The sequence below is a fragment of the Leptonychotes weddellii genome, chromosome 3, assembly GCF_054177405.1.
Source record: "Leptonychotes weddellii isolate Sample4059 chromosome 3, ASM5417740v2, whole genome shotgun sequence".
In the NCBI taxonomy this organism is placed as follows: domain Eukaryota; kingdom Metazoa; phylum Chordata; class Mammalia; order Carnivora; family Phocidae; genus Leptonychotes; species Leptonychotes weddellii.
In genome coordinates, this window is record NC_138371.1 from 128,642,680 (window position 1) to 128,651,246 (window position 8,567).

The following is an 8,567-nucleotide window of genomic DNA, read 5'->3' on the forward strand; positions in this document are numbered from 1 at the left end:
GTACACTTGAGATGTTCTACAGTTTTATAGGTCCACTATACCTCAGCAAAGCTGAAAAAAAAATTAACCATCACCTTGGGTGTTGAAGATGGCCTTAGAAAGGGCAGAAGGTCAGGGGCTGGGTGTCATAGGGTGTGGGCTGGGAGGAGAGGTTGGTGAAGTAGGGACGGTCTGATAACTGGGAGGAGAGGGGAGAACTGGCATGATGGCGGTGGCCTGAGGGTCAGGAGAAGGAAGAGCTCTAGAGATAACCAGAGAGGGAGAACTCAGTAACTCAGTCTTCGAGGTAGACCTGTTCTGCATGGGAACATGGTCTAACATGTAGGCCTGGTGACCAAGGGGGGTGGGGGTGATGGCTTCCAGGATTTGAGGCTACTGCGACTGGGGTATTATCAGAGTCAGTGTGGGTTTTGACGTTGCAAGGAGGCCCGGTAGGGACGTGGCAAAGGAAAACTGTGAGGGAATCGCAGAGGTGGTTAAGGAAAATAGGAGAACGTTCCACATGGAGCTCCCCAGCCAGAGGTGAGGCCATGATGAAGGTGGTATGAGTGGATGTGGGAACTCCAGGAGGAAAGACTGTGCCAAGAATGTGGTGAGACGAAGTCCTGGAAAGGACAGGAGAGAACAAGAAACCTCTCTCAGCTGTGGGGAATGGAGGCCTCAGAGCCTCCCTCTTGCAGGAGAGGCATGGAGAGGGGCACAGAGCTTCGATATCAGGACTATTACTGCAGCTGCTTTTACACACAGCTTTCTGCCACTACTTTTTTAAAAAAATTAAATTCAATTAATTAACATCTAGTGTATTATTAGTTTCAGAGGTAGAGTTCAGTGATTCATCAGTACTATATAACACCCAGTGCTCATCACATTACGTGACCTCCTTAATGCCCGTCACCCAGTGACTCCATCCCCCCACCCCCTTCCCCTCCAGCAACCCTCAGTTTGTTTCCTGAGATGAAGAGTCTCTTATGGTTTGTCTCCCTCTCTGGTTTCGTCTTATTTTATTTTTTCCTCTCTTCCCCTATGATCCTCTGCCTTGTTTCTTAAATTCCACATATGAATGAGATCATATGATAATTGTCTTTCTCTGACTTATTTTGCTTATATGATACCCTCTAGTTCTGCCACAACTTCTTTGTGTACACTCTGGCATTTAGGAGGAGAAGGTGGGCAGCTTAGGGACAAGTCGTCAAAGATAAAAGAGGAGATCCCACAGAGCCACTAACACGGAATTACTCCACACAGGCAGCAGGAGTCTCTCTAGAATTTTCTGGTGGTGACACTCCCCAACTTAGAGAGACGAAGAGGACATTGATGTAAAGCTATCATGGACAGTTAACTTTTTGTGCATTATTCCAGAGTCCCCGCATCCCTGTGCTCATGAACTGATGGGCTCATGGGTCCTATTTGCTTCTCCTTTCTCATTTTCTGCTATCTGCCAGGTTTGGAGTTAATATAGCAAATATTTCCATATTGGCATAATAAAGAACATTGCATTGATGGTAGATGCACTGCAGAAAAAAAAAAAAAAGTCCTCTTCCAATGCTAAATACCAGGGATTATTTGCCTTTGGGGATTATCAAAGCAGGGTTCCTTCCCTTCAACTTAGCCAATTTTGAGCCTTTCAAATTTGTGTCAGTCCACATAGATAGGTTAATTTTCAAGTTATCTTTAATCGCTCATCCCTACACTGCTGCCTCCTCCTCAGCTAAATGCCAAAGTGTAGAGAAAGGGCACAGAGCATAGTGATACAGAACTGTGTATAAGGAACTGAAGTGAGTCCTGCCAAGGGGCTATTTCTTGGCTTGTTGGCTCCACCTCGGCCTTCCACCCTCATGAGTGGAAATCCCTCTCGATGGCCCTTTATGTGGCAGTCCCCCGGGAGGACATGAGAACGTCCTCCCTGTCTGCCTGCCTCCCTCCGACGCTGCCCGCTTCCATCTCTTGGTACTGTCTCGGGATCAGCTCTTCTAAAGTGCGACTCATATCCCTTCACACCTCTGCCTAGGAGGTCCCCACAGGGACTGGTAGCGCCATCAGAGTCAAGTCTAAACTCCTTGAATGCATGGGTGACACTCTGGCCATTTCCTCAATGACATCGTTGCCTTTTTTTTTTTTTTGTTCTGTTATCTTTGCTCGACTGTCACATAACCTTCTGAGAGGTCAGGACTGTGTCTTATTCACCGTTGTTCATTCAACAGGTGCACAGTTAATTAATAAATGAAAAGAAAAGCAGTGCATGGGCCATCGAAAACATTTGCCAAGTCATGGTTCAGAAAATCTTGCCGAAAAGGCTCGCTCCTCATTAATTGCTTGTTGCAGATTTATGAATGGTTAGTCACCTTATACCATAAGGTGTGTTCGGTGACCATCTTTTTTAGCTAAAAATCAGAGGAGTTTTGCCTTGCTTCCAGATAGAAGAGGCAGTCTGAGGAATGTAGCTTGGGTTCTGACTTTTGGAGTACCTCGAAGATTTAGGGGGGATAACAACCTAGAACATGAACTATCAGAACTAGCCCAGAAAATCTGGGACCTATGATCATAGGTCCCAAGAATCACAGAAAAGTTGGCAGGTGAACTCCATGACCAAGGGTGGTGGTTATTTTGTGAATTCCTAATCGCTCTTCTAAGAGAGCAAGTTTCTGGCTTGCTAGGGACTGTCTCATATGTCTTTGGACGCTTCCAATGTTTAGTATGGTGTGTTGGACACAGTAGGTCATTGATAAAAGTTTATTGAATGGCTAAATAAGGACTAAGTTAGTCATCTCCCCTGTGTTACACATGATTGCTCAGGGGAATGGAGACAAAATATTCAGGAACTTCTAGACTGTTCACAACAGAGCCAATTACCACTTGAGCCCACTGGGATTTGCCCTGGGGTCCTCCTAGAGAATGGCTCATCCAATTAACAGTTTATTCAACGTGACCATGACTTTAACATATCTTGGAATCACTAAGGAATCACTAAGGAATATGGGCCAAGCTGATAATTTTCAAGTCCCATCTGTATGGATCTTTATGTTTTTTTTTTCCATCCATGCTCATCCAGATACCTTTTTCTGTCAATTGTGGGAAATTCTTTCTAAGAACAGGGGCTGAGAAAATAGATAGGGAAAGCCAATTGCATTCTCTTTGCTGAAAGTCATAAAAATAGGAATGGAGAGAAATGAAGATGGGGGCATTCTGAAGGGTCATTAGGTCAGCCTCCTCTTTATCATTGCTGAACAGCTATTGCGTGTCAACCCACGGCGGGCACAGTACATGGGTAGGATCCCTTCACAGCAAGTTAATCCATATGCAAACACAGTGACCCCAATTGCTTTGCAGTAGAGAGCCACATGGCCTGTGCCCTTAAAATACATCATTTGGGCAGCTGCCAGTGGGCTGATTTATCCCAGCTGGTCAGAAGCAGCCCTGAGATCATCAGCGCCTTTGTTAATTGGGAGAGAGGGGCAAAGGAATCAAGATATTCCTGGGCACCAAGCATTCATTAGCCACCTGGCCTTCCTAAATTATGATCCTGCCATGATTTTCCCAGTGCTTCAACTAAAATTTTAATATTTGGAATGTATTAATAACTCAGAACATGTCATTTCCTAAATAAGCAATGCCCTTCTGGACTCAGTGGAGAATGGATGCTTATTGGCTACCCGGTGGAATGAGTGGTGTGGGGGTGACCCTGCAAGTTCTATCCATGACAGCAAATACAGAGGGGAATGTACAAATGGACCTCTGGGATAATGCCCCTGATTTCTACTCATATAGCATCTTCACAGAACCAACCCCGGCAAAAATGATGAAACATGATAATAGAAGCTAACAGTTCTAGAGCACTTATTCGGACAACTGCCGTGCCGTGCAGATTACACCAGGAACCCCTCAGAGCACCCCCATGGGACCCCCACGGGACCTCAGAGCACTCCCACCCCCCATGGTGATGGGTGCTTCACAAGGGCAGGGACTTGTTCACCTTTTAATCCTCAGCACCTAGGTCAGTGTCTGGAACATAGTAGCTACTCAATAAAACATTTGGTGAAGGAACGAGTCTTCATTTTAGATGAGGTGGTTGAGGTGTGACAAAGTTAGTAACCTGTCCATGTCGTGGAGCTCTAGAAAGTGACAGAGCTGGGACTCAACCCTCATTCACCATCCTCAGGCATCCTCTTGTTCTGGGTTCTCTGAGTTCCATCAGCCTCCTGTGTGGGTCTGTTCTTGTCAGTGCTGTGTTCTCCATTGTTATGGACTGAATGTTGTGCCCCCTCACATTCAGATGTTGAAGCCCTGACCCCCCCACCCCCAGTGTGATGGCATTTGGAAGTAGGGGCTTGGGGAGGTAATTAGGTTTGGATAAAGTCATGAGGGTGGGGCTCCCGTGTTGGGATTAGTGCCCTTGTAGGAAGAGGAAGAGACACCAAAGCTCACTCTCTCCACCTTATGAGGACACAACAAAAGGTGGCTGTCTGCAAGGAAGAGATGGGACCCTCACCAGGAACTGAATCTGCCAGCAACTTGATCTTGGATTTTCCAGCCTCTAGAACTTTCAGAAATAAATGTCTGTTGTTTAAACCACCTAGTCTGTGGTATTTTGTTATGGCAGCCCAAGGAGACAAAGACAGCCCTTCAGGCACACTCACCAAAATTCACTTGTCCCATGTCCCACTCATTTAAGGCTTTGCTTTCTACCAGTCAGCAACAACTGCTGATGTGATCAACTTCTTGCCTCCTGTTTCTACTACCCAACCCATCCAACATCTGTGCAGTACATCAGAGTTTACAAAGGGATTCATATACATGATTTCACATGATACTCAAAAACATCTTGTGAAGCAGGTAGGACCGTCCTCATTATCCCCATTTTACAGCTAAGTAAACTGAGGCTTGGCAAGATCAAGTGACTTACCCTGACCACATAACAAGGACTAGGACTCAGGTCTCTGACTCCTTAGCCCAGTGCCCTGTCCTCACCACATTGTGGAAAATGTCACAGCATGTCATTCATTCAGGAGTAGGTTGCTTTGTAACTGGAGGCTGATGGAGAGGCAGGATGTCACCTTCAATGAATGACTTTCTCTTGAGGCATTTTGGGCAGATGAGCTCAGAGATTCTGGAGTGCTTCAGATGGCTCCGAGTTGGCAGGGATCTATCTTTCCTACACCTGAGCCTGGGGCACGATCATTCTTCTGAAAATCTCCAGAGAGCTGGTCAACAGGTGCACTTGTCTAATCAACACACCTAACTGACCTTCAAGTCCTGACCATTCTAGGAAGTGTCACCTGCATTTGCCCCTTTCTGGCCATTGCCACTCCACCTACCATGCCTACCTTGGAGCCTCATGCTGTCCTGCCTGGCCTACTGCTGGGGTCTCCCAACCGGACCCCTGCTGGCCTCTACTCTGTCTAGGCCACCTCCCATGTGGGGGACAAAGTGATCTGCTTGAATAACAAATCCCCAACCTCCTGCTTAAAAACCCATTTTTTAAAAAGATTTTATTTATTTATTTGATAGAACACGTGAGTGCAAGTAGGCAGAGCGGCAGGCAGAGGGAGAGGAGAAGCAGGCTCCCTGCTGAGCAAGGAGCCTGATGATGATGATGATGATGATGATGATGATGATGTTGTCGCTGATGCCGATGCGGGGCTCGATCCCAGGACCCTGGGATCATGGCCTGAGCCCAAGGCAGACACTTAACCAACTGAGCCACCCAGGTGCCCCAAAATTCATGTTTGAAGAGTGTAGGAGGTGAATGTGGCAGATTTAAAAAGGGAAAGATAACAAAAATTTTAAGAAAAACTTTCTTTGAGGGGAGGACTTGAAAATTAATTTTACTCTTCTTAAAAAAGTTCTCTTTCCGGGCGCCTGGGTGGCTCAGTTGGTTAAGCGACTGCCTTCGGCTCAGGTCATGATCCTAGAGTCCCTGGATCGAGTCCTGCATCGGGCTCCCTGCTCAGCAGGGAGTCTGCTTCTCCCTCTGATCCTCCCCCGTCTCGTGCTCTCTCTCTGTCTCATTCTCTCTCAAATAAATAAATAAAATTTAAAAAAAAAGTTCTCTTTCTATTTTCTTTTAGAAAGTACGCTCATGGGGTGCAGAATTTTATCTATTTATGACACAAAGTTGTTAGACACCTAAATATTAATACATGAAAGAACAGCCACACCTGGTGTTAATTCTACTAAGGACCTGGATCTTTTTGCATGTCATGAAATTCAAAACAGAGGCCATTCGCACTGACTTTGTTTTTTAAACAGTATGCTAATTTTTTACTCCAAGGAAATAATCCAAAAGAAGGGGAAAAGGCAATAAAAATCAAGATGATCATCGTGGAGTAATTTATAATAAAGAAAAACTAGAAACAAGAGTAGTTAAGTAAATTATGTTGTGTCAATTTGATGGACTATCGTACAGTTACTAAAAATTATAATTACGCAGACTGTGTAGCAACAGAAAATGCCTATGATATAATGTCAAGCACGCAAAGCAGAAGAGCAAATTGCACATATACTTGATTACAACTCTAAACATCATATTTACATGTGGGCAAGGACTAGCAGGAAGCAAGAAGAATGAAAACAGATTAGTTCGGCTGGTGGGATTGTGAGGGATTCCTCCTCTTTTGGAGTTGGTGTTTTTCAGTCATTTGTGCCGCTTTGAAAGGATGCTATTTAGCCCTTTCTGGGACCACTTTCGAGAGCGTTGGTCCCGGGAAGGCACATAAACAGTGATAAGGACCGCACTTCCTGATCATGCCTCACTGCCGGGTCTCTCCTGGGTGCCTGGCTCTGCTGGTGGGAATACTCTGATCCAACCTGAGCACGGCTGTTTGCACAATTGTTCCCAAGTGCAACGTTGCTGCGGAAACTCAACCACTGGATGAATATTGATATATAAATGGGATCATATCCACAGTGATTCACCACTTTTTTTTTTTTTTCATTTAAAAACAATGCAAGCACAAGGCTGGGAAACTGTTTACCTGGACTGTTGCAGAGGGAATTGCTGATTGGGGTAGAAGTTTGAACTGGATGATCTCAAAGACCTGCTGAGTCTATGAGTCTCACCCATGATCAGTGTGACCTTTCTCTAGACCTCGTCTAGGCTCTTAGATATTCATGTGCTGTTTCCTGCTCTAGGAATGATGTGGCACATCATTTAAAGTAGAGCACCTTGGAATGGCTGGGCCAGGCTCTGCAGTCAGTAGCCCCAGGGTCAAATCCCACTTTTCCCACCGATAAGCTCTATGACTGTAGGTGAGTTACTTGTCATCTCTCTGGACCTCAGTTTGGTCATCTGCAAATTCGGGACATCAGAACCTATCCCCGAAGGTTGTGGAGAGCTGGGAGATGAGCAGGCATGTAGCAGGTGCTGAATTAAATGGGAAGGAACTGGAGACATACGATAGTGACAGACTGAAGCAAGCTGATGGGCCTTAACACACGGGAGCTCAGGAAAAGTGAGTTTTAAGTAGGGATTTAAAGGATCAGATCCAGTGCAGGCGAAACAGAAAACTGTTGATAACAAATGCTGCAGCATAAAAAAAAGCTGGGAGTTACTGCCAATTTACAGATGGCGAAAATACTGTTTCTCCAGGGAGCAGCTGTAACAGAAGCAAACGTGAGCAATCAAGAGGCTCCTACATTTTGATTTAATTGCAAAAAAAAAAAATCAAATGCATAATCTGAGAATCACCATAGGCACCTGCTCTACCTTCTCTCTCCGAAGTCAAGATCTCTCTCTTAACTAGATCAGCTTTTCATGCTGCGATTCAAAGAGAAGCTTCCCTAATAAGCTGGCTTTTCAGATTTATGCCAGCCACATGTCTCATGTGCACTATTTTCTGTTTTAAAGCCCTAGCAATTCTCTTGGGACCAAGATTTCCACTGACATTGAGACTCAGCATTAATTCAAAGACTACTTTCTTAGTTACATCAGAATTCGATAAACTAAAACAAAAACTTCGGATTTTTGCAAACCAGTATTAAGTTTTTTTCTTTCTTTTTGTCTTCACTTTGTTTAGGAAAGTAAAAATGTTGAAAGGAGAAGTAGTACTTAGTATTTATACAAAACTTAAAAAGCCATAAGCCATTTTGATTTCACAAAAGTGCACCCTGAGCACACAAGAAACTTCTAATATTTCAGGAATGTAGAAACTGAGCTAATGAGCATGTCGCGTGGAAAGATTAAATACAGTGTATGGTATTTTCGGAGTCAACACAAAACCCACGGGGCATTTATGGCATCTGAAGACTGGTTTTATGAAATCCACCAAGTTTTGCGCTGAAGCTGGAGCTGGACAGACATACTAATCACAGCACTCGGGGATTTGTGTGGAAACAGCTCACAGGTTTTCTGACAACCTTGTCTTTCAACTCGGATGAATGAAGCACTATTGTTTGGTCATGAGGAACTTCGATAAAAAAAAAGTTGTCACCGAAGCAGTTTCTCACCGGGGGCAAGGGGTGTAGAAATGGCAGTCTTTAAATTTTGCTTGAAAAATGAAAATATGTTAGACACCCAAATCAGTGCCAGATTAAGGTTAGCTTTGAATGAAAAAATAAGAAAAACAACCAAA